The following is a 27,299-nucleotide window of genomic DNA, read 5'->3' as shown; positions in this document are numbered from 1 at the left end:
TGGAAGATACACTTAAAAATCACAAAAAAGGAAATGATAATTATGTTGATGTATGCTATGAAAAACGTAGAGGAGAGAAAGGGGATTGGCTTTGATGCAGTGGGTGCAGGGTGTAGAATTAAACAGAGTGTTTGGAATGAGTCTTTTTGAGGAAGTGAGAGCAAAAACTTGAAAAGAGGTGATGGAGTAAGACACAGATATTGGGGGTAAGACATTCTAGTCCAGGGAATTTTAGCACAGAGGTCCTCAGGTAGAAAGGCAGAGTGTGTTTGAGGTACTGTAGGGAGAAGAGTGTGGCTGGAAAGGATGGGTGAGGGGGAAAAGCAATAAGGAGTTGAGGTCAGAGAGGTCCTGGGGAGGGAGGGGCTTATTGGTCATTGCAAGGGATTCAGTTTACTCTTCGTGGAATAGCAACCACTGGAAGGTTTTGAACAGATCCATGATGTCACATGATATAAACTTATGTTTTAAAACAGTGGCTGATGTATTAAGAATACCTCCAAGGAGCCAAGGGAAGCTGTGAGAGTAATCCATGGAAGAGGTAATAGTCAATAGTCAAGCTGGGTTGTGACAGATGTCTTGAATGGCGATAAGCTTTGAAGGTAGAGTCAGCAGAATCCATTGGCAATTAGATATGGGGTGTGACAGGAAAAGAGGAGTTGAGAATGACTCCAAGTCATCCAGGGCCTGAGTGACTGAATTGGAAAAGCTTGTGGGTGGGGTAGGATTGGGGTGGGAAAATTCATTTTTGGACTTGTTGAATTTAATATATTTGAGTTGATATTGTCATATGGGCAGTTGTAGGCACATGTCTAGGATACAGGAACAAAATCCAAGCCAGAAAGACAAATTTGAGATTCATGAACCCACAGATAGTATTTGAAGCTATGAGATTGGTGAGATCAGCAAAGGAGTGAGTGTTGGCAGCAAAGAAGACCTCAAGGAGGACTCAAGGGTGCTCCTATAGTTAGAGGATGGAGTCCTGGAAGGTAGACAGTGTGGCCAAGTGCCGTTGGTAGGTCAAGTACGATGGGGATTGTGTATTAACTGGTGGATTCAGACCTGGAGGGCACTAGGGATCATGATAAGGACAGTTATTGGGCAGAGCTATAGGTGAGAGATGGAATGACTTTAAGAGAGAAAAGGACAAGAATGGTTGGCGAGAGTATAAACAACCCTTGGAGGAGATCTTTTGCAAAGTGGGACAAAGAACTGGGCCAATAGATGGAGAAGTGTGGTCAAGAGAGTTTTATTTTAATGGCAGACATGATAGCATGTTTATTTGCTGAAGGTAATAATCCAGGACAGAGTGAAAACTGATGATGCAAGAGAGAAAGCAGTGAGATGGAAACCACCAAAGGAACTGCCCAAGCTTTTCCGGCTTTTATTCTGTGTATTCCTTACCCAGAAAGGGATATTCATTACATTATTATGATTCTCTCCTACCAAATTATCACATAAAACCTCATTGGTAGTCTCAGGCCCATCATTAGCATTAGTGTTTCCTCTGCTGTCTATTATTTCTCCACTCAGAGCACAATTGCACTAAGGCATTTTTTAATTTTCTAAATGTGGAACCCTGAGCCATTTCCTGGGCTTTTCTTTGTTGCACAGAGAGGACATAAGAAAACAGAATTGGGCTTTCTGACCTGAGTCAACGAAACAGTACAGAGAAACTCTTACATTTTAAAATACAGGGTATTGAGAAAAATTGGGACCAACCATGAGAGAAAGGGATAAACAGGTTTGAGAGTTTTGGAGAAATGGGCCAGGTGAGGGCTGTCCTGTTCAGAGGCAAGTTTGAATCTGTGGTACTGGTAGGGATGGGGTCTCCAGTGCCAGTGGCTTCCCACTAGAAGATCTTTGTTTCTTAACTCTTCTGCACTGCCATCCAAATTCCATACAGCAGCATTTGCACACCCACCCCCTCCTCCCACTGTTTTGAACTGCTCTGTTTCCTGGGTCCAGTTTCTTCCCAGTCCCACCTGGATTGTGAGTTTTCTGAAGCCATAGACTGATCATTCTTATATCCTCCAGTGCACTAAACATCTGTCTGGGTAGAGTAGTGGATCAGTTGATACTTGGCACTTGGCTGATGGGAAATGACAGGGGTCAGGTAGGAGCAAAACCTGGGAAACTGGATGAGGTTTCAGCCCCATTTTCAAGCCAGCTGGAAAGAAGGCAGGATAGGTCTGATGGAGAGGTTTCATCCCCATCCTTTAGATCCTATTTATCATAGGGAGGCTGAACTCTGTGATCTTCCTGTTCTATTTGTGCATTGGGTCAATCTTCTCTTCTCTGCACTAGTCAATCTGAGCATGGAGCATGGTGGTCAGCCTTCAAGTACTGAGCCTCTATTGGAGGCTGGCAGTTACCTGCCATGCATGTGACTTCTACATTCTTTAAGGATCCACTTGGTCTTCTTTGATGCTCTCAGACCTGCCTGGATGAGTGAGTGACAGTTCTTGCAGCCTACTGCACTCCACTCCATCCATCACTCAGTTCAACTGGAAACCTCTTACCCTGAAATCCCACGGCAGCCTCTCAGCTGCTCTGTGTCTGCAAAGACTCCTGTATTCCACGTTATGCACTCCCATTGCCTCAGTCCAGGGCTTGGGATCCAGGAGAGGGATGCACGGAGTCCTGTACAGACCAAAACTGAAGCCATTTTTTTGACCATTCTGTGCCCAAGAGGGAGCTCTGTCATCTAATAACCAAGCTGATCCTGGTGTAGCTTAAGTGAGATGCCACCAGTGGGTGCTTATTTCTGGGTCTCTGAGATGGGTCTCTTCCCCACACTGTTCTTCCCAATATCACCTGTAAATATTTGTTGTCTTCAAGAGCATGAGCTCTTGGCCACCATTTAAATGCACCAACCACTGAAAAGAGATCGAGGTTTATGTTTTATTATTAGGCATCACCTCTGAGCATGACTAAATATCAGACAGTATCCTGGGGGTGGTACTAGGGTAGGGGTGATCCTGAGAGGGGTGAAGGTCCTGGTACAGGGGAGAAAGGGCCAGGAGAAGGGAGACCCCCAAAAAGGAGTGATTGGTGTACTGCAAAGAGCAATTTCCCCATCCTCACCATCCTATGAAGGGTTGCTTCAGCCCACCTGTTGCTCCCACCTCCTCACACAGATTCCAAAAAGGCCTTCAGACTCCAAATGCCACCCTCATCAATAAGCTTGCATTGCAAAACCACATTTTGACAACACATTTCCCAAATTTAGTCCCCTAATCCACTCCCAGAATATATTATGCTTTGCACCCAACAGATGGATTAAAAGCTTAAATCTTCTGCTTGTTAGGAAACCAACCAGAAACCAAAAATACAAACACACACACCACAGCAGGTGTGAGCTCAGCAGTGGGGGTTGGGGAGAAGCACGGGTGTTATGTAAGGACCTTAGAGTTTTCATTTTGGAGAAGAGAAAACCGGGTCAGAGAATGTAAGGGCAGGAGGTGGGAAGTTCAGGCATCCTCTGGCCTCTCTGAGGGGTGGTGGTGAGAGGCAATAAGACACTTCATAAAATCCTTCTCAGTTCCCTTGATTTAAGATCCATTTGCCCGGTGGGCGCATGTGGTACCGTGTTGGTCTCAGACACAGCTCAGCATCCCTGAAGGTAGGGCCCGCCACGGACTGTGTGATCTCAGAATTGAGGAGAGAGCTCAAGCAGGGGCATGGAGCCTGCAGCCCACCCTCAGCGTCAGATTCAGAACTGGTTATTTGCCTTTAGCTGAGGTTTGCTCCTCTCTGCCAGCTCCTGTTGGAGCCTTAGAGACTTGAAGGTTTCCTCTCTCCATTTTTGGGGGTGCCAGGTTTCCATCATGTCCGAGACCACATGTCATCGCCACTCTGTGCATAAAAACTGATGAAATCTCCGCAAATGAAGTTGCCATTTTGAAGCCTGCTGGGGGAGGGGGTGAATGGGAAATGGGGTGCCAGAGGCTGGGGAGTGCAGGGAAACACCCTAGGATCTGGGGTCATCCAGAGAAGTAGAGGAAATCTCTAGGGGTCCTAGAGAAATTTCAGAATCCCTTCCCCATTGTGTGCTTTCTCCTCATCATTGAAAAATTACTCAGAATGCAATAAAAACAAGGTGTTCTAATTAAACAGATTTGTTTACATGTGGCACAAAAAACTAATTCAATCTGATATACTGTACATTCCTGCCTTCCCTTTATATAAAACTGCCCATTTTTAAGTAGTATTCTACTTAAGCATCTTAAAGAGTGTCCTTGATTAAAAGAAAGTGAGCAATTTCCACTTCCCACAGTCTTCAAGTGATTGTATCAACAGGGAGAGGGGAGGACTTGTGGGTGGGTGAGGTCTCAGAATATTTCACTTGATGTTTCTCATGACAGTTGTTCCCATGGAAAACTGGGAAGAATGTACTATCCTGTCAGACTAGAGCCTTAAACGGGCTTTCCGCATGACCAAAGCACAGAGGCTAAGGATGCTGGGGGAAGGCGGTGGCCTGGCATGGGGTCCCTGTGTCTGAGAAAGAGAAGGGCTGCCAGCATAGGACCTGTCCAGAAAGGTTGCGGCCCCCATCATCCTTGCAGAGTCCAGTGTAGCGCCCTGGGAAAGAGTTCACAGAGAGGGCTGGGGTGGAGAAACTGAGAAACATCTATGATAATGATGGCTGGGATAAAAGAAACAACATTTTGTGGGAACTACTGGGATGACTGAGGTTATAATAGAATAAACCTTTATCAGTCAAAGAGCAGATCAAAATCACCCTATGTTATCCCCAACTGGGGATGTTGAAACAGGAGTCAACCTGACAGCACTATCGGGTTCTCTGGAAGAGCTCTTTGTTTTGTGTAAGAGGTCTGGGCAGTTTCTCACAACTTCTAGATCCTTAGAGCTCATAATATTTAGGTAGTTTTGGGAGAGCAGGGACTCTGTCTGTTTAATCTCCAACCCATCCCCATCCCCTCCACTGTGTCTCAATATTTGTAGACATGAATAGGGAGAATTAGTAATGTTGTGTCCTCTCTGTTGTTGTGCCTTGCTTATTCTTACCTCCTTGTACCACATTTATCCAAACTATTTCCTTCACTCAGGAAACCTTTCTCCATCCACATGTCATATCTAAATGTGTCCAATCCTTTGAGCCCCCTCAGATCCACATCCCTTAACCTGTGCTCTCTGTGTATTCATTTTGTAAATATTTGTGACTAGTTTTATGTCACTTAGACTGCCATTTAATTGTTCTGCTGGGTGAATTCCTTTTGCCCAGTCTTATCTCCCAACTGGGCTGTGCCTTTTTCTTTCTTTTTTTTCACCTGTGTTCCAACAGCCTCCTGTGTTGTTTTGGAGACATTGGTAGTCAGTAAACACATCCTCACTGAGTGTTTCTTAGAGGAAATCAATTGAGAATTCTTCCCCCTTCCCTCTGTTTGTTTTATAAGTATTTCATGGGCACATCTGCCTAAAGTTTATGGTGACTCAAACATGAATGAGGTGGGACTTCTCTGCATTGTTACATTGATGATGGAGAGCATTAGCCCTAACCAGGTGATAACTGGGGGCTTGAAGAGAGGAAGCCTTTGGGTCTGAAGTGGGGCAGCAGGCCTGCCAGCTCAACCTGTCATTGACCTGCAGTGTGGAGACCTTGCCTCTTTGCTTGACCTCCTCTTTGCCCCCCTCTTCCCCACTGCATTCTCCCAGCACTCCCCAGACAAATGTCTTGGGTTAGTGTTCAAGATATGAGGGAGGAAGAAAGCTTGGAATCGGACTCTTTTTGAAGGAAATATGGCTCTCCTGGGCCTCATTAGTCTATACTTGCACAGAAGGACAATTATTCCACAAGTGAAGTTTGGGAAGAAGAAAAAGTACAAGAAACATGAAATGTGCTTTACCCATTCACCTACAAAATCTCCTCCCCATATACAGAATCTAGGCAAGGCTTTCCTTTGTTGCATTCCAGATTCTCATTCTATATATGGAATGGTTGGGTTTATTTATTTCATTAAAAATGATTTATTGAGATCCTGCTCTGTGCTGGGCACCATTCTGAGGGTTCTGATGAATAAGTGATATAACATATACTTCAAGAAATGAGCGATTGGCCAACTGCAAATCCCACTTTTCCCCTACTAAGCCCATTTACCCGAGCCAAGCTGGCTTCTCATCATCTGCTCCCTCCCACTGGCCTCACTCACACCCTTATCTTCCCTTTTCACATGACTCCCTGAGTGAGGTGCTTTCCTCCTTCCATCTGCTCAGATTCCAACACAAATGGGAGCCCCTTATGCCCCATTTGCCCCTCCAGATCCACTCCCATCTGCCCTCTGCCCTACAGGGACACCTTTGCAGATTTCATCAGAAGGTGCATGTGCCCTCTAGTTTCTGGTTGGTTGGGCTGCTATGGAGAGACTTATGTGGAATCAAGGTGTTTCTTCTCCTCCTGCCTGGAGTCACCTCTGCCTGTTACTGTGAAGTCCCTGCTCCTCTTGGTGGCCTACTCTACATAAGCCTCCCTGCCTTCAGGGCTTGGGAGCCTCTCCCTCTCCTCATCCCTTCCGCCTGGGCTGGTCACAGCTCCCCTGCCACTGGCCCTGGGTTCCCATGCTGGCCCTATGCTTCTCCTTCACCCTGCCTGCCCCTTTGTAATTACCTCACAAAGAAACCTTTCTAACTTGGGTGTGCCATTCGTGCCTGCAGAGGCCCTGCCATGCACCCTTATTCCCACCCCCAAATGTTATCCTCTTCCTATTTTGGAACTTTCATAGGCTTCTTAATCTTGGCCTAATCTAGTTATGTTTTCTGTATATAATTTTTTAAATGTTTAATTATAATGCTTATATATTACCCTGTCTCTTCTACTGGATCTGTGAACTCTACAGGAGAAAGCCTAGGTATTAATTTTTCCTATTTCACGTATCTTCTAGGACTGGGTAGGAAGTAAGTGCTCAAACAAGTGCCTGTTTATGGATAAATGGAGCATGACATTATTGAAGTCAGGGTGGAAGGGCATGGGCGTAGAGTTCAATTGCAAGTTCAAAATGGAGTTCAAATCTGGCCCCCTCTTTTCAGTGGGGCCATGTCACCATGGCCAGGCCATTGCTCTCTTCAAACCTCAGACTCTTAACTTGCAAAATTGGGATGATAATACAAGTTACTCATCTTTCATTTTAGTTATCAAGAAAAGCTAATAGTGGAAACAGCTTTGTGATGACTCAGAACAGTCTGATAAGAGAAAGCTCTTTATTCTATGATTTGAATTAAATTTGGAGATAGAATGTGGGAACAAATAAATTAAAACTTATACATTGATTACAAAATATGAAAACTATGTATATACACTACTATTGCTATTATCATTCATTGAATATTTATTACATATAAGAGTTTTAAGAGTACTTCCCATTTATTTTCATGCAATAGGCACTGATAACCCCAGTTTACAGAGGAGGAAGCCAGCCTTAGAGGTTAGGGAAAAACTTGCTCAAAGTAACAGAGTAAGAAAATGGTAGAGTCCAAACTTGTACCCGGGGTACTGACCCCAGGGTGGGGCTCCTGACCCCTGGCTGTATGCTTTGCCTCAGTGGGATTCAGCAGGACCTTCAGTCAGGATGTCTCTAGGAGGCCACCAGGCAACTTCCAGTGTGATGTGCCCTTGTTTACCCATGCTAGCCCTGGAAGGGTGATTCTCATCTGGAGTTTTCTTTCTGAGCCTTTGGTGCTGGAAGAGGAAAGATTTCCTTCCCTTATGTCATGGTTAGGGACACGTGTCAACTTGGCCAAGTTGTGGTACCTGTTTATCTGATTTGGCAAGTGCTGGCCTGTCTGTTGCAATGAGGACATTTCATAGGATTAGGTCATGATCACGTCAGCTGCATCCACAGCTGATTCCATTTGTAATCAGCCAAAGGGGAGTGTCTTCTGCAATTAGTGATGCTAAATCTAATCATGGGAAGCCTTTTAAGGAGGACTCAGAGGAGACAGGTTCCATTCCTGCTTTGGCTGGTGAGCCTCTCCTGTGGAGTTCATCCAGGCCATCCATCAGAGTCGTCAGATTTGCAGCCTGCCCTGTGGATTTTGGACTCTGCGTTCCTGCTGTCACGTGAGACACTTTCATAAATTTTATATTTGCAAGTTGTTCCCTGTTTCTCTAGAGAAACAGAATCAACAGGGCACCTTGTAACTGCCACATCTTTCAATTGAACTTCTAGTTTTGTTCCCAGCTGTGGAGAGGCATCTCAGTGACATCTCTGCAGTGGAGGCTGTTCTGGTAGGCTTAGCCCAGTGATCTAAATGCATGGAGTGAGCGACCATCAACCTGGTGGGTTGCTTGGGGATTTGAAAAGGAGAGTCAGCAAAGTGTCTAGTCCACAATGTAAGGACATCAGGGATTTTATAACAAGGGTTTCTTTCTCTTAGTAACGGGTTTTATTTGACTAAAATGCAAATTCCTGGGAGGCAGGCTGTCATAGTCTAGCATTTTGAGATGTCATAATTGGCACACTTGAATGTGCAAGTGTCTCAGTTTCCTGGTCAGCACCATTAGCACCTTTGGTGCCAGCAGCCCAGAAGTTAGAATACGCCACAAACAATGCTTGGTTTAGGGAAGAACTCTTCTTTGTTGGGAAGTTAACTAGAGTAGAACAAAGGATCAGGAACTGGTCAGAGACTCTGATGACATCTGATTTCTGAGTGACACCTGCCAAGGTTGCAAGCACAATTAGGCCCCAGTGCAGCCCCATAGCCTGACAGGCAGCAGGAAGATGCCAGCGAGGGAGGAGAGTGAGCTTTCTGCGGGACCCAGGGTCCAGGATCCACATGGGAGAGGCAGAATTCTGAATAGGGCCACTGGGACAGAGTCTCCCAACAGTAGCCTCAAGAGAGCATGGAAATGGACCTTGTGGACAAGTGAAGTCTGCCCTTTGCACCGGGACTTGGCAGCTGATGGACACTGATCCATGGCTGGATCACAGACTGAATCCCGTGATTGGCAGACAGGAATTAAAGTGAAGGAGTGGACCGTCTGGGGTTATCCATCTGTGAGGAGGGAGAGGGGTGAGGGAGACAGACACGTGAACTCATCACATGTTTGAAATACCCTGCTGGCTGGGCAGTGACACTTTTAACTCAGGCATTAGAATACTTTCATTTAAATCTTACTTCCTAGTTCTGGTTGTCATTGTGACTCAACAATATTTTATTATTTCTTATGGTTCTGTGGCTTGGCCAGGTTCATCTGGGCAAGTCTTGTTTGGAGTCTCTCCTGCAGTTGCAGATAGAGAGCAGGTGGCACTGGATCCAACTGAAGGCTCAAGGGTTGTATGTCCAAGATGGGATATTTACCCCCATGTCTAGCACGTCAGTGGGGATGGTTAGAATAACTGAGGACTGTCTGGACATCTTTCTCTGCCTACACAGCGTCTGCATGTGGATAGCTTGGGCTTCCTCACAGCCCACAGTCTTAGGGTAATTGGACGTCTTACATGGTGGTTCTCTTCTGCCCTAGCAAAGACTCCAAGAAGCCTGGGCAGATGCTGCAAAGCTTCTCTCGATCTAGCTGAAGAAGTCATACGGCATCCCCTCTGCCACAATCTTGTTGGTTGTCACAGAGCCAGTCTGGACTCAAGAAGGGAGGTCTACACAATGGTGTGAATACCAGGGAGTACAGGACATCACAAGGCTATTTGAGGACTAGCTACTATAGATCTTACCAGTTGTGTGAGCATGATTAAGCTGCAGACAACTCAACGCTTTGGTTTCTTTGTCCATAGAATGAGAATGGATATTACAATGCCTACTTTCCAGGATTGTCTTATGTATTAACAGAGACATGTTCAGGGACTAGCACTAGCCTCCCCACAGGGACTAGCACTATTAAGGTTTCAATACAGGTAGCATTTATTAATCAGGCATGGCCTTGATCCAGGAATTGGATTTAATGTATATGCATCTTGCCCTTTCCCAAACAGCCTACAAGCTCTGTGAGGTCAAAGATTATCCTATCCTTCTTCAAATTTCTTTTGGTTTTAATAAGTGTCTGCTGAAAAAAACTAAGAAGGAAAAGAAGTTAGGGAGCTGGTGACGGTGCAAACAAGCTTGGGCAACTTTATAATTCTCTGGGCTCCAAGCTCCTGGAGATCTGACCTTTGCCCTTTCTGGAAAAAATTAATAAGTTACCCAAGATTACAAGGGGGGCATTATTAATCTAGTTAATAGACTGCACTGTTTTTATGAGGACTTTAGCCCATTAATTGTTTCCATGCAAATGGATGCCATTAATTACAAATTAATCTTATCTTTTTGTTAAGGCAGGGCCATCAGGACTTCCACTTGGCAATACTTGTTGGCACTTGATATGAATCAATGCATATACTTGAAAGTAATAAAACTGCATTTCTTTAAAGATAGTTAATAAATCAGATCTTCATTAATGCAGATAGGCCAGACCCCCTGCTTGTCTAATTTAATGAGGTTCTAATTCATTACCATGATTCATGTATCCCTGGGGCTGATGGCCAGCAGGGCTGGGCACACAGTAGGCAGTTAATAAATCCTGCCTTTCCCAGGTCCTCCAGCCATGTGGAGGCTGTTCACTAGCCTTTTTCTTTGTCATTTAGATCCTTGGCAGCCTTAGCCCCATTTTCCAGATAGCAGCCTTTTGCTTTTATGCTATTTATCTGTGCTGGAAGCTCCAGTGTCCTCAAGCTGAGAAAATAAAGGAGGGGGACTGTTTGGGTCAGAGTGATGGTTTGTTGAGCTGGTGCTTGGACTCTGTTAGTAGCTGAGGCAGTCGTTTGGGGAGGAACTGTCTGCCCTCCCTGTGTCATCTACCTGAGCATGATAAATGAACAAATGGGCAAGGCTGGAACCCCAATTTCCCCCCCGGGAACCATTAGTGATCCATTCCTCAGTGATATCTCTAAACCCTTCATCAGCCTGTTTCTCTTTCCAGGCAGGTTTCCTTTTATAGGAAAACTAGTTCCTTCTCATCTTATTTATTGCTAGACTGGGACTGGGCCTCCACCCACCTCCTTCCAGCTGCTGGGGGTCTCAGGAGCCGAGTTCCGGCTTCCTCTGTTTAAGGAACGAGTGCAGACCAGTCGAGGCAGGGGACCCACCTGTCCCTCTCCATCATGCCCCCCCGACACCCCACTCCCGGGGTGGGGCGGAGGCCAGGCACGCCGTCGGAGTCCTGGGTGGGATGTGAGAGAGTGAGCCGCAAAGAGGAAACATGGCTTCTGTTTCATATTTGGGGAGCCGGCAGCGTGATGAAACACTTGCCTGCGTGCTGCCGGATTCATTTCTCTTAAGTTCCACTCTGCACAGAACCATTTGTTTTCACATTGTTTTTATTAAACAAGAAAGGCGAGCTTTATTACTGCGCAAATGAAAGCAGCCGGCAAAGACAGATACTTCCCAGATTCTTATTAATCTCCAAGAGTTATGGGGCCTCTGAAGTCCCACAGAAATTAACATACTCCACAGAATTCTCACAGCAAGGCGCCCCTCCCCGGTGGGCAGCCATAGATAACTGCCCTCCCCGCTCCAGGGTAGCTCCCCGTGGGGGGCGGGGGCTCTCAGGTGTTCAGGCTCTGGCGGACCCCACCCTCTCTCGGATTGTGTGTGTGCCAGACCTCATGCTCCATGCATGTACGTAGATTTATTAGTACACCTATTGTTCTGGAAATGCAGATTTAGGGTTGCTCGATTCACTTCCATATCCAATTAAATATGTATGGATTATTTCTTAGTGTAGTATGAGAGAGTCTTGACATCTGTGAGATTATATCCCGAGGCCTTTGTGAATCTCAAATGCATGAAAACCACAGTCATGTATAATTTCCTCTTCCTACATATGTAGTGTGGTGATCACTCATTCATTCAACAAATATTTACTGAGTGTCCTCCACTGGCTGGGCACAGCACTTGTCTGGCCCCAGAGAGGTCCAGGAGTGATGGGGAGGCTGTGGAGACATAGGAGCATTTGAATGGAGGAATGAATAACAGGATTTGTCTTAAAATTTCCAAGGATCGTTCCAGATGCTGTGTTTAGAACAGATCACTGGGGGCAAAGTAGAAGCAAGCCAACCTGTTAGCTATTGCACCAGCCTGAGGGGGATGAGATAGATGAGGGTCGGCAGGTGATGAAGGCCTGGGTGGCACAAATGGGACAGATTTGGGTGGCACAGATTCTTAAAGAGAGTTGGGGGGGTGGTCTGCAAACAGGGGAGAATAAATACCTTTCAGCAGGGCTGCTGGGCAGTCAGCCAGGCTCACTCCCCAGTTCACTGCTCATCCAGCCTTCTGGACACCTGATTGGAAATTGGGCATCAGAAAAAGGGGGTTTTGCTGCTCTGTGAGAGGCTTTTGGGGTCTCTTGCAAAGATGGGATGGTAGAATCTGTGACTCTTAAGTGACGATGGTACCGACGATTTGAATAGCATATATTAGTTTAAAACATTTTCAAATATGGCTTTCCATTAAAGAAGTAAAGTAGTAAAACAGGTCTTGTTTGGCCCAGTTTACAGATGAGAAAGCAAAGGCTAAAAACTTTTGGTGACTTTGCAAAGTCAGATGCTAATTAGACAGGTCCAAGGCTAAAGCCCAGATTTCCTGAGTCCAGGCACAACTCTTCCCAGGGTTGCAGTGTGCAAGCTCCTTCCTGCACACTGGGCCCTGCGCTGGGGCCGCAGCGGCATGGTGAGAGGGCCGAGCAGTGCCCAGGGGAGAAACGGACTTTGTCTTAGATGAGCTACTAGTTTCTTTGGAGATAAAGCTCACATATACACACAGCTCTTAGGAATGTGGGCTAGAATGGCACTGTTTAAAGTGTAAAGCAGGGTTTGATCAGGTGCATGGTCTGGGGTTCTGACTACAAGGGTCTCCAGTTCACTCCCTTGGAATGTTATTCAATAGGGTGAGGCCACCAGGGCAAAGCAAACAGGACAAGGCTGTGTCTATTTAGCAGCTGGCCGATGGCTGTGTTTCGAGAACTCTTACTCTCTGATCTCATGCACCCTCCTTCCCACACAAACCCTTATGCTCAAGTAAGGCCTATGGTACTTAGGTCCTTCTCACAATAAAGCCATTTTTCCACCAATGCCTGTGTTTGCCTGGGCCCTGGTGCCTTTTGGAGGGAGAACCCCTCCTCCACCCCAATTTGGGTAATTCCCCTACCCCCGTCTTTCCAGAGAGACTCCACTCCCACTGTCCTAAAAGCATGGTGCTGTATACCAACTACTTCCCCAAAGGCCCAGAGGGAAGAAGTCCAGAAAAAATTTGGAGGCTAAATTTGGGGGTTAAAAAAAACACCTGGAAAAGCTTGAGTTAGGAGGTGGACGGGAATGAATAACTGAGGGGAAGAATAACTTGTGCTGTAAATACCTTTGACTTGGGCAATTCGGGCTGCTTGAAAGTTTCTGCAGGACAAAACCACAAATAAGTGTGTATCCTGCAGAAGATGACTGCAAGGCACTTGTTTTCTAAAGCAGTGAGTCAGAAAGGGCAAGTCTAGCTCCCTTCAGATGTGGGACCTCCTGGGACTAGGGTCTGAACCCAGGAGGGGAAGGAGGCTCTCTTGAGCAGGTAGGCTTTCTGGTGATCTTATCTCCTTAGAAATGCTCCTCCTACCTCCTGAAGCTTTCTCAAGGCAAAAAGTCTTACACTCTTTTAAATTTGAGTAGGAATTCAGGTGTCTAGGACCCCTCTGCCACTGGCCCAGCTCTCTCAATGCAGTTGTATTGGCTAGAGTCAGGGATGGGAGGGAAATGAAATATGTGTCCTGCACAGCTCTTTTGCCTAGTAAGACTGCCTCCCCTAAAGCCTCATTCCTTTGGTCTGAGCCATGGCCCGCCATCAATATATATATTTCTCAGGACAAAGACTTGAAAGCCTACTTTGCAGGCATTGTCTCCCTTCCTGGATTGAGATTAGGAGGGTTTTTCCAGGTGAGGAGGGGAGCTGGGCCTGGTGTGATGAGGGGAGCCTGGCACAATGTCCTGCCAATGAGTCAAGCCTAGAATGGATAAGTGATGTGGATGTGTGTATATTGAGCACATGTGTGTGTGTGTGTGCATCACATCTGTAACAGCATTCTGAGTTCCTAGGATGGTCCCTCAAACAAGGAAGATCTTAGAGATCACTAGAAGAAGAGAGGCTTCAGAGAGCAGATTCACTCATTTCTGCCTGGAGCACGTGCCCAAGCTCTCCAGCATTGGGTGTGATCAATTTCCTGGTCAGTGGCTGCCCAGGAATGCCTACCGGATGGTGACATTTACATACACAGCCTAATATTTTCCTCCTCGGTGATTCCATTCTTTTCCTATTTATTTTTATTTATTGTTATGGCCCCCTATATGTGTTTTGATCTGTGAATACAGACAGCCCAGCCAGCTAGCCTGTACTTTTCTTTTTCTCAACTTTGGTTATTTTCCGCATTTTTCCTGTTCTCAAACTGGAATATCACGCCCCTGGTGCAGAATGATTTAGCAGCTGGATTTTCTCAGAAGGACTCACTTCTGAGAAAGTGAGGTACACTCACTCTCCAGCGGCAACAGAATGTGTAAGTGGGGCTCCAGCCCTCCTTTGGGGAGAGATAGCACAAAGTGAAAGGCTGGGAACCCCTTCTTCACGAGGAGGGACTGAACCATGTCTCAGCTCTGATCACACACAGGGGTCTCTATTCTGGGTCCCTGACCTACCGTTCCAATCTTTCTCTAAGACCTTGATGAGAGAATGGGTGGGGTGGGGAAGGGGGAGGTAAGGAGAAAGAGAAGGAGAGAAGGAAGGAGGGAGCTATCAGGAAAATGTATTGAACCTGGAGGCAGAACTTCTAGGTCAAAATCCAAATTCCATTATTTACTAATTGTAAAGTGGAACAAGTGGTTTTATATCTCAGGGTCAATTTCTTTCCTGTAATGTGAAGAATCATATCTTGCTAATCCAACATATCAGTTGTGAAAATCAAATGAGATAATATATGCAGCTATATTGTGTGGCTGAAAAGTCCTTTAATGTAAATGAAGCCCTATGTGTGTATTTATGCCCGTCCCCCATCACTAAGTTGTATGCGGTAATAATTGCAACAATATCCTCTGCAGGGATCACACTGATTCCTCTTGTACCTTCACTGTTGCCATTTCCCACATCTGGGAATGCTCTTGATATTTCTGACCACAAACTTGTACAATTAATTCGAACTGTTTCTCAAGGATCTGCTAAACTCCTCTGGCTTTGGGGAAGCATTCCTTGATTGCCCCAGCTACCACAGATGTCTCCTTTCTCTGAATTGCAAGCACTTTGATGAAAGGAAATGGCTTTGGGGAGTGCTTTATCTCCATACCCACTCTGTATTGGTGTTTGGCTATAATTGGAATCATGCCTTGTTTTAAACGTGAACACAGGTGGGATGCTACTACTAAAACATTTATGAACCAATGCCCTGTAGTGTCCTAGGGTAGGAGAGTATACGTGGGAAGAGGACAAAGATCGAAATCATGTTGGGCTAAGACGAAGAGATGGTTGGTTTCTAATAAAGGAAGACCAACAAAATGGCGCATGGTGCTTCTCACCTTCATCCTAACCCCTGATGAGAAGCAGGGCCTGTTGTGCAGGTGGAACCAATTGTTACCCTATGTCAGGCAATGTTGAGAGTGTTTCTTGATTAAAAAACAGTAGCTCAGAGAACAGAGGGGAACACTTGTCAGTTTCTGTTTTCTGCATTGCAGGGACCACAAGCCACCGTCGCTGGCCCTGGGAAGGCTCAGTCCTTGAGATAGATGGCTGGAGGAAGGAAATGTGAGGTGATGTCAAGCTCCCAGTTTCCTTAGGATGTGACACCCCAATATTATTGACTTTGCTTCCATGTTTGATCCACTGCCCTCAGCAAGGAGGAAGTCAAGCATCAGAGTAAGGAGTAGGAACTGGGGTTGTATCTGGAGCCCACCTACTACAGATCTGTGGCTGCACACTCTGATCTGAATTTCAAGAGCATGTGACCATAGAATCTAGTTAGTCACTGTGCATACATCCTGTTTCGGCAGATTATAACAACGTCAATGACAGAGGCTCTGTAAGATACTTCTCCTATAGTTCAAAGCCCTGGCACAGTGCAAGGGCCCCTCTAACCATGCCTACTGGATAAAAATCTACACAGTAAGAATGATAGTGACAACATATGATGAGTGGATGAGTCAGGTACTGTCTTAAGTGTTTTTCACATATCAGTCCTCTAATTCTCATAAGAGCCTTGTTCTGGTTTGCTAGCTGCCAGAATGCAAAAATACCAGAAACGGAATGGCTTTAAAGGGAGAATTTAATAAGTTGTCGGTTTACACTTCTAAGGCGAGAAAATGTCCCAATTAAAACAAGTCTATAGAAATGTGCAATCAAAGGCATCCAGAGAAAGATATCTTGGTTCAAGAAGGCTGATGAAGTTCATGTTTCTCTCTCAGCTGGAAGGGCACATGGCGAACGTGGTGGCGTTTGTTGACTTTCTTGTGGCTCTATAAAAAGGGACTCTCTCCAAATGTTTCCTTTTTTAAAGGATTCCAGTAAGCAACTCCACCTTCAATGGGTGAAGACACACCTCCATGGAAATCATCTAATCAAAAGTTACCACCCACAGTTGGGTGGGCCACATCTCCATGGGAACAATCAAAAGGCTCCCACACAGAAATACTGAATGAGGCTTAAAGGATATGGCTTTTCTGGGGTCCACCACAAATTCAAACCAGCACAAGCCTTATGAAGTAGATATTGCTATTAGTTCCATTTTACAAATGCGGATACCGAGGCAAAGGGAAGCTGAGTAGCTTGGTTAGGGTCACATAACTGAAGAATGACAAAGTGGGGTTTGACCCTGGGTAGTGTGGCTCCAGTGCCCAAGCTCTTAACCTCTGTGTTATGCTTTCATGGTCATATTTTCTCCCTCTCTCTCTCTCTGTTGCAGAGAGTATGTCCGCATTAGTCCATGTTAGCATACATGCAGAGACAGTATGTCCGTATTAGTAGAGAAGAAGAAGTCAAGAATGGCTATTCAGAGTGAAATACTGGTGGATTTTGAGGAAAACCTCTTTTGCTCAGAGAGTTCAAACCTCTAACTACTTCTAGAAATTCCCCAATAGTTCTAAAATAGACCATTCCTTCACATGCTATGTTTACATCTCCCTTGCTCAGTCTTAGAACTTTAGGTAACTTTACTTTCTATTAGTTCTCTCAGGAAGTTATTTCAGAGATTGCTTCTGCCTTTGCGTGGGTGAGTGGGCTGAGGAGCTGGTGGCAGACAGGCAGGGAGCCTGGAGAACATGGCTGCTGGGATGCCACAGTCAGATCCTCTCCATGAGAACTCACATAGGGCTGGGAGGAATATGGGAGCAGAGCTCCCCAGAGCTCCCTGCACAAGGCCTGTGTTTGGTTGATATTTGATTACCATGTGTTAATCACACTGAGAAGAAATGGCTTCTCACTGGGGTTGTCTTAGTGGTTTGGCTCCTGAGCAAGTCTTCAGACTTCCCCAGGGTTCACTCTGAAATGGACTTCTCAGCTTCAGCTTTTTGTGGAGTTTCCCTCACTGAGGGTGATGCCATGTTGAGAAAACAAATGTTCTTTTGGCCTATTGCATCGTTATCAGACATCCTATCATTTGAAATGCTGAGAGAAGATGTGTTTTCTCAGCTCTAGAGATGTTGTCTTACGGGAGAAGTTCCACACAATAGCAGTTCAGGAAACTGAGTGATATGATTTAGGAGCAATTCACCAGGTCAGAGACACTGTTAAATCAGAAATGTAGCAAGGAGAAAGGAGAGAAATCTGGATCAGTCAGTTATTTTGTCTACAAATCAAGGGCATGATTAACTTTCTCACTTTTAACTTCTGTTGAAACATAAGATCAACATAAACAATGTGCAAAGCTAAAAACGAATTAAAGAGCCAGCCTACATCAACAAAAGAGGGCAAATTGAATTTTAAGTAATATTTGCTCCTGTGAAACGTGGGGGGGGGGGCGGTGTGAGGGGAAATGTGTTTTTCCTGGTGTGCTTGTCCCTCTCATCTCAGCTGCTTCTGTTCTGACCTAACGCTCCACTCAGTGCCTCTCAATCGTCACCATCATCATCATCGTCTTCCTTCACGCCATTTGTCCAACTAAAATGTTCTTTTCGTTTTTCTGCCTAAATCCTATCCATCCTCACAGTGCTTTCAGGTGCTGAGTCCTGCATTAAGTATACCCAGCAGTTCTTCACCAGTCCCACCTCTTCATGGACGCTTCACTCAGCCTGTGCTAAAAATGGAAGGTGTGGCCTGTTTGAGGATGAGCAGGGAGGCTGCGTGGCCGAGAGAGGCGTGCGCAAGGGGGAGAGGTGGCCCGAGAGGCGAGGGGACAGAACCTGCAGGGCTTTCAGGCTGTTGCAGGAACTTGGTTCTTCCTCTGAGGGAAACGGGCAACCAGGGAAGGGCTTTGGGCAGAGCTGAGCCATGAACTGTGCTGGAAATTGATTGCAGGGAACAAGGATGTAAGCTGGGAGATTAGTTAAGAACTCAGAACAACTTGGATGAGAGATGACACTTCCTGGAGGGTGCCAATTGGTCAGGTATGTTTTTAGCTGCATATGTACATACGTGTGTGTATATGTATATATATTATACACATGTACAGATATGTATCTGTATACTTAGTATGTATTTAGTTAAGTAGATACATATATATGTGTGTAGCGTATATGCAAAATGCATATTTTAGGCCTCATTTGCATATGAAGATACATTCCTTGGCTCTTGTTATAGTACCTTATATTCGCTTTTACAGATAACTTTTTTCCTATGTCATGAAATAACAATTATCAAGATAGGAAGGTCTGAACCCTGCACCCATCTCATAGGTCACCTGTGCAGGGACCATCACTGGCATGGGGTCCAAATGGAGACCACCTGGAGTCGCGTGGCCCACCTTCCCTGCAGAGGGGGTTTTTCAGAGCAGGCTTCTCCCTTATCAGCCTTAAAGAGATGCTCATCACAAGGTCTTAGAGAGAGAAACTTAATCCACAGAGTTAAATTGGTGGTGAGACAATTTCCACGTAATCCCCTCTCCCCTCTCCCATTGAATCTGAGCATCTCTTAATAAACCTCACAGTTGTTGTGGGGAAGGGAGATGGAACTCCATCCAGCCCGCTGAGTGCCACCTGCTCCTGGCAGGGGCTGCACTGCTAATTCCCTGCACATCATAGCTTTTTTCCCAGGCTGCTCTCCCCTACGGGAGAAAAAGAGCCCCTGGTCTGTGAGCTACAACAAAGTCTCCCTTCCAGTTCCATCAGAGCCTCCGTGACTACTGCCCATGTCATCTGCCGGTGATCCCCAGCACTACACCCTCCATTCTTAGGGGCTTTTCTTTTAACTTTTTAATATCCAGTTGCTTCTTCTTCAATGTCTTAGGCTTGCCAGAGTTAGAGTTGTTCTTCTCTGGGCCAGACCTCAGTTTATTTTTGTTTTCTTTATTGCAGTGGGATTGTGATTGCTGGATATGAGACCAAGACTGGCTAAGAGGGTTTCAGGATTCTTTAATTTGCTGTTAGATGCAGAGTCAAGAAATCCCGCAATTTACTGGCGCTGCTCCTGCTCTCCACCTGAACGGGCTCTGCTTGTTTTTCCTAGTGTGTCCCCAACAACTTTGCACTCCTAGCTGCAAGCAAACATTTAGCAGTGTTTACTAGGTGTACCAGACAAACATTTAGCTAATAATAGTAATGAGCACCTACCAGTTAGGTGTTTGGTCCTCCTTGAGAATACGAACTCTTTGATGAATATGATGCAAGCATTCCCTGAATTGGCAATTTGTCTTTGCTAATTGTGCTGATTACACTCCATTTGCCCTCCCCCAGCCCTGCCTCCATCCTTTGTTACTCCTTTCTGCCCAGTCCTGTGCCCTGGAATACTGACCTCTGCAAACTGAGCCCCCTCAGACTCCCTTGCTCTCTGGCTTCCCATTGGGTTCAGCCAATGGGAGAGCCCAGCAAGATATAGGGGGAAGGGGGATGGTGAGGTTAGTGGGGGTGGGGCATTTCTTCTCTTCAACTTTGGCTAGCAGTTCTGGCTGTGGCTGGTCCTCTGTCCTGGCAGCTCCTGCCCAGTTACCCTCTTCCAGGGCTGTAGTTCTTGCTAGGGTCTGATAACTTCATTCCCACCATCCTCTGCCCCTCCAGGCATAAGGGTGAAAACCAGCCCTGCTCTGTGCATCACTGAGTGCCTTGATATCTCTTGTTGGCTTCCTTAAACCTGCCCCAAGTCCCATCATGTTCTTTCCAAAGTTCCAGCTTGGGTGCCTTCTGTTTCCTGCTGGGCCCCCACCCATATACTGATGAGCAATTCTTGCTGAGGGCTGGGACAGAATTTTGCTGGAAAGATTAGGGTTCTCCCTATTGTTGTTTCATCTCCCAGTCTTTCAACCCCAACCCCTTTCTGCTGGACAGTTTGGTTAGGTGCCTCAACTGTGGTTAACTCAAGATGGGATTAAGGGTCATCTACCAATGAAGATAAATTACAGTGGGCTTGAGGCATTGGTGAGGAGGTTGAAATGGGAAGGTCTGTTCATTGCCTCTGGGAAACCCACAGACTGGCTGGGAATATGTGAACTCCCATACGATCAAAATAATATTAATGATCATCATCAAAGAGTGATTATGATTTATTGAGCATCTAATATGTGTCAGGCATTGGAACATCTACATAAATAAATGTAAATTATCTTTAATTCTCATAATAACCTTGCAATGTTGGTAGTATGACCTTCATTAACAGACAAGAAGCTTGAGGTCCAAGATACTGAGTGACTTGCCAAAAGCCATTCAAGCTAGAAAGTTTTGGAGCTGGGACTTAAAACCAGACATTTCTGGCTCTAAACCATGATTGCTCTTCCAGCAATGCCATACTGACCCACGGAATAGAAATCAAACAAGTTGATGTATATGATTCAGGCTTCAAATGGAATATCTGCCATCTCCTACTTTCTCTAATCTCCATAAGCCTTGCAATCTTTGTTCTTTCTTTTCTATTTTCCTAACTCGACTCCTAACATCAAACTCACCATCTTTCTCTATCACAGAGCAAGCTCCACCATTAGTGTGGTGCAGTTATTAGGAACATGGGCTCTGTATACAGTGGATTTGGGTTTGAGTATTTGAATCTTGGATCTACTATTTCTTAATTGGACGAGTTATTGTACCTTAGTGTGTTTCCACATTGGAATAGCTCCTAGCACATAGTGAGCACTTAATAAATGTGAATTAATATCTATCTAATTGCCCAAGCAACAAACTTAGATGTCATCCAAGACTGCTCCCTCTTCCTCATCCCCTCATCTAATCCAGCAGTAAGGATGCTACTCTGATTGCCTCTCAGAGCTATCCTTTCCTGGGTTTCTCCCAAGCTGCTCCAGTTTAGGCACTCATTTGGAGTTCAAATCTTAACTGTTATTTGTTTCCATCTTCACCTGCCTTGAGCCAGTTTTTGCTTTGCAGCCAAAGTAACCTTTTGAAGAAACAAGCCTGACTTCAGCTCTGCTTGAAATCCTACTGTGATTGCCTCTGCCTCCAGGATGGAGTCCAAATGCTTTGGCAGGGGATGGGACGCCCTTACAGAACTGTTTCCTGCTTCCTTCCAGTCATATTTCCTACCTCCTGCAAATTTTCCAACATCCACTCCATGACTTAGCCTTACCAGGAATTTTCCATCCTCACCAATATGTCATGCTCTCTTACTTACACCCTTGTGCCTTTTCCTGGAATGACATTCTCTCCATCCTTTGCCACTCCTCCATACCCCAACCACAACTGCCTCAGTTGATGAGAGTTTTTATCATTTAAGATTTAACTCAACTATCTCTATCTCCTTCCCAAGGCCAAATGAGGTAATCCTTCCTTTGTACTCTCATAGTTCATGTTCAAAAGCTATTACTTGTTTCCTTGCCTGTTTCCTTCACTAGTCAAGGAGCAAGAACCACATTTATCTTTGTATCTTTTTAGTACTTCCCACAGTGGTTGGCACAGTGCCTTATGCATAGCATAAAGTTCACAAGTATTGGTTAATAAATGAAGGAATATTATTGAATAGATGCATAAATGTATGTACAAGTGTAAATACACTGGCTCATTCATGCCCATCCCACGATTTCTTAAAATGAGAGCTGTGGCCAAGCACTTCGAACTCCCTAAAGATGCACATTAAATATGCATATTTAGGAACCTCACCTCAAACCTGATGGATGAGACTCAATTAGGATTGAATGTCCCGGGAATTTGCACATTTGACAAGGAACTCCCTCCCTCACGTGTATTTGATGCACTCCAAAAATTGGAAGTCACTGTTTTTGAAGATATAACAGAAGAGGCCACACAATCTGTGTTCTGAACAAGAGCTCAAAGCAAAATTAATCAATGGTTAGATGATGTAATCTTGACTATAAATACTATAGTAAGGAGGTTAAACAAAAGTGCTGTGTTCTCCTGCATCATTGCCTGCTTTCTTGCTCGCTATTTCTTCATCTCACCACTCACTGTGCCTATTTTTCCCTGTGCCTTTGGACAGGAGTGTGCCTTTACACATGCTCACGTGAAGTGTGTGAGGAAGGAAACTCCTCCATCCATTCTCCATGGATATTAAGCTCTTTCATCTTTATAGTGACTGAACTAACCATCATATTCTCACAAAACCAACAGGTTTTATTTAAATCCCTGGTTTTTTTTGTATGCATCTCAGTTGGATCAGATGTGAGTTTTGTGGAAGAAGGAAACACAGGAGCCACCTGAAGTCTGAGGGGGGACATGAGTGAAAGAATGATTAGTTTGGGAGTCAGAATTTCTGGCATCTTATTTATCTAACTCATATCAATACATTCTGTTGGCAGATCTTCTGGGCGTCATATTTGATATCTTTTAAATGGGTTGGATTAGTGATTATCAAATTAGTAGCATTAATGTACCTTCTTTGTAGAATCAATACGAGAATCAAATAGCATAAGAATTGTGAAAAAACACCCTAAATCTTAAAATGTCATGATGCGAAAATGGATTATGAAGGCTTGAAAATGTGCTTTGACCCTCTGCTTGTTAGATTTCATAATTCAGAATTATTTTCCCATCATGAGGCAAACCTTGGGTGCAGGGGGTTGAGGGGGGGATTTGATGTCTAAGGAGAGATGACAAAGAATCCATCTTTTGAAATGAATGTGAAAAGTAGGAGGAGTCTACTCTCTAACCATTTTCTCAAAGATTCTCCTTTATAAATGGCCCATTATATCTCCTTGCCTACTTTTTCTCTTTCTTTTAGAACAGAATTTGGGTAAATCTTGGAATTAATCTTCTTTGAACACTACTTTTTTTTTTTTTTTTTTTTTTATTAACATTTTCTTGTTTTATTGTATTCTGTTTCTCCGTTTTTGTTACATGGGCTGGGGCCGGGAATCGAACCGAGGTCCTCCGGCATAGCAGGCAAGCACTTTGCCCGCTGAGCCACCGCGGCCCGCCCTGAACACTACTTTTTTAAAAAATATTTTTTAGCAAGAAATATCCACACCCATACAGCCCAACAAAATTATACAATCAGTGGCTTGCAATAGCATCACATAGTTGTGTATTCTTCACCATGGTCATTTTTAGAACATTTGCATCACTTCAGAAAAATGAAAAGAAAAAAAAAACAGAACTCATAACATCCCATACATCTTACTCATCCCTCTCATTGACCCACAGTATTTCAATCCACCCAATTTTTAATCCTTTCTCTCCTCCTATTATTTATTTGTTTTTATCCTTATTATTATTATTTTTTACTTTTTGGTCCATACCCTAGATAAAAGAAGCACGAGACACAAGGTTTCAACAATCACACAGTCATATTGTAAAAGCTATATAGTTATATAGTTGTCTTCAAGAATCAAGGCTACTGGGACATGGGTCAACAGTTTCAGGCACTTCCCACCAGCCACTCCTTTTTTGTAAACTGAAAAGGGATATCTGTATAGTGCATAAGAATAACCTCCAAGATAACCTCTTGGCTCTATTTGAAATATCTCAGCCACTGAAACTTTATTTCATCTCATTTCTCTTTCCCCTTTTGGTCAAGAAGCCTTTCTCATTCTCATCATACTGGGTCCTGGCTCATCCCATGTTGCCAGGGAGGTTTAAACCCCTGGGAGTCATGTCCCACTTAGGCAGTGAGTTCAGCTGCCATGTTGGCTTAGAGGGAGAGACCACATCTGAGCAACAAGCAAGTGAATGCTACGTTTAGTGTGTTAATATCTTGCTGTGGATATAACAAATCTCCAGTGGAGATCTAACTCACCTTTCTCCCCATCCTCCTCTCAAGTTTTAGCTTCTGCTGGTTCCTAAAATCAATTCTCTATCCAGAGCAGTTTGTGCTCTCTTGCCCCTCGATGCATTGTCCCTTGTGGTTAGCATGGGATGACCCATGGCAGCGAAGTCCCAGTACACATTCTTTTGGAGGTGAAACGTGTTACTTTGCTAGGCTCAAAGAATTCCTTTTGACTGCATTCTTAGCACTACTTTGGGATGTTCCACCTAGTTAAAGTGGCCAAGTTAGATACCAGTGGGGATCCAATCATAGCTCTGCCCTCAGTCCACAAAACCCATACTAAGTCAGCTAGTTTCCCCTATATAGCACAGGACTCCTCCGTCCCCACTCTTCCTTTCTTCCTCCTCCCTGTTGGCCTCACCTGCTGAGCAAGGCCAGGTTTTATTCCAGCAAACTTGGGTAACAATAGATATGATTGTCAGCCTCCCTGGGGCTGACCAGGCTTTTATGAAATTAGACATATTTGTCTTGATGTTTGGGAGCGAGCATGAAATTCAAATCTGAGTGTTGGCATTCTGCGGACGGGGCCTTTAATATTCAATGACATAACTTCATTGCGGTTTTGACAACACTATACAGAAGTTGTGCTTACCATTGAAAATTAAAGCCACTGAAAGCGTTGACAACAGCAAAATTGTGAATGCTTCCCAGCTCCTGAAGTGATTGCCATTCCAGTTTGTCGAGAAGTGCTTATTGTGTTTGTAATGCCGTCAGTTCCACTTAAAGACAACTTGAAGTCGATGCCATACAGGTAAGTACCAAAGAAATCTCCATCTTCCTTTCTCCCTCCACTCCTCCATCTCTTCCCACACTGACTGAGGGTCTGTTTGCATTTGGTTACAGAGCCCCTGATCCCCTCAGCTTCTGGGTCAACTGATTGCATTTCTCTTTCAAGCTCCCAGGTTAACTGGGCTTTCCTTTTCATGTCTGCTGCTTTTCATTCACTTCTTCTTTTTCTCCCACAAGAATATTAGGGGAATTGAGTTTTAGTGATTTCCTGCACAAATCCCCTATGCATGTGAATCACCTCCTCTGGCGTGTAAAGCAAATCTTGAGTAGGGGCGAGGAGGATTTGCTATCTGAAGCAGGATTACAAAGGGACTACCCTTGGAAATGAATGCTAAGAGTAGGGAGAGACTGCTCTATTAACTGGAACCTTATAATGTTGAAAATTGTTGAAAAGAAAACTTAAAAATAATTATTCAATAGCAGCCTGCTTGCTGCTATTGGTGGTGGAGGTGGTGGTGTAGCAGATGAACTGACAGACAATTCCAACAGCCTCTTTCTTAGTTGGTTGCCTGGTTTGGTCTTTGAAGGTGATTTCCCATCCCCGTCATAAATTCCTGTGAGACGGTTTTATCAGAAAATGTTCTTTATATAAACCTTTCAGCCTCAAGTAAACTGAGATCCTTGGAATGTGAGAGTAAGATGCCAATAGGATCACTGAGAGACTGTCTGGGGCATCAGAAGCAGTGATCCAGAGAGGGTATTGCAGTAGTCAGAAAGGCAACATGTATAAGAAGGGTGAGCTGTGTGGGTACCCCCATCAGCTGCCTTGGGGAGCCAGCTGGAGGACATATCCCCAGCTCCAATCTATTTTCATGAACAAACTTCTGATTGCAATTCACTTTCCCCTTTTCTAGAACCCGCTGGACAACATAAAGTTTTCTATATAGGCCGTGAGCATTCCTTTCATTTCCAAGGAGCCTTGTGAGAGTTTGGGGAATAAGAAGCCCATTGCCAGGGCAGGACTACTTTCGGGTGATTTGAATGGTGAGGTACCACGGTGCCCTCTTCCTGGACTCCTCATCTTTCCTGAAGGTCTTTTCTGGGCCCTGACTTTTCAGAAGGACCCCATCATTAAACTGAGCCTTGCACTCAGATAACCTTCTGAAGAAGCCTTGGGACCTGGAGAACCCGGGTTTGTAACTCAGCAGTGTGGTTGAAGCCTAAATGAATCACTGATGAGAAAAGGATTCAGCTGAATTAAGGAACATGGCTGGATTTCATGTTGCTACATATTTAAACTGGAGGAGTTTTGTTTGTTTGTTTCCTAGTCAACCCACGTCCTGACTCATCTGTTCATCCTAAATGGCCCGCATAGTCTCATTTGCTATATGAGCCATCCTTTTGTGACTGTGCATGAGACAGTGCTGTGGTCTTTGGGGTGGATGGGCCTTGGGGACTGTTTTCTGAGTTCCCACTATCAAATTCTTCCTCTGGAGCCTCACTTTTCTGACTATTTGGGCCACTTCTTTTATTTATTTATTTTTAAGTGGAGTTTCATCCGGAACTTTGAAATATGGCATTGACATTTTGAACATGAATGATTTAGACATCGTCAAAATGCATCTTTATTATTTTTTATTCTTTATTTCTCTATTAGTGAAGTTGTGGGCTTACTTATTTTTTGTTCTTATTAGAGTCTTTTTGAGTAATAAACTTTATTGTCAAAGCAGTTTTAGGTTTGCAGAAAATTTGCACCAAAATTACAGAGTTCCCGTATACCCGCCCCCACTGTTTCCCCTACTATTAATTTCTTGCGTTAGTGTGACACATCTGTTACACTTGAACCAATGTTGATACACTATTAGTAACTAAAGTCCATGGTTTGCATTAGGGTTCACTCTTCGTGTTGCACAGTTCTATGGATTTTGACAATGCATCATTTCATGTATCCATCATTATGACATCATGTAAAATAGTTTCACTGCCCTAAAAATCCTTGCACTCCACCTTTTCATCCTTTCACCTGTACCCACCCCGAACCTTACCTGTGGCAATCACTGATTTTTTTACCGTCTCTATAATTTTGCTTTATCCACATTGTTATATGGATGGAACCATACAATAAGCAGCCTTTTCAGATTGTCAACATATATTTAAGTTTCCTCCGTGTTTTTCATGGCTTAATAGCTCATTTCTTTTTCTTGCTGAATAATATCCAGTTATATAATGCCACAGTT

Source organism: Tamandua tetradactyla, chromosome 18, assembly GCF_023851605.1.
Source record: "Tamandua tetradactyla isolate mTamTet1 chromosome 18, mTamTet1.pri, whole genome shotgun sequence".
In the NCBI taxonomy this organism is placed as follows: Eukaryota; Metazoa; Chordata; class Mammalia; order Pilosa; family Myrmecophagidae; genus Tamandua; species Tamandua tetradactyla.
This window is presented reverse-complemented; position numbering follows the sequence as displayed.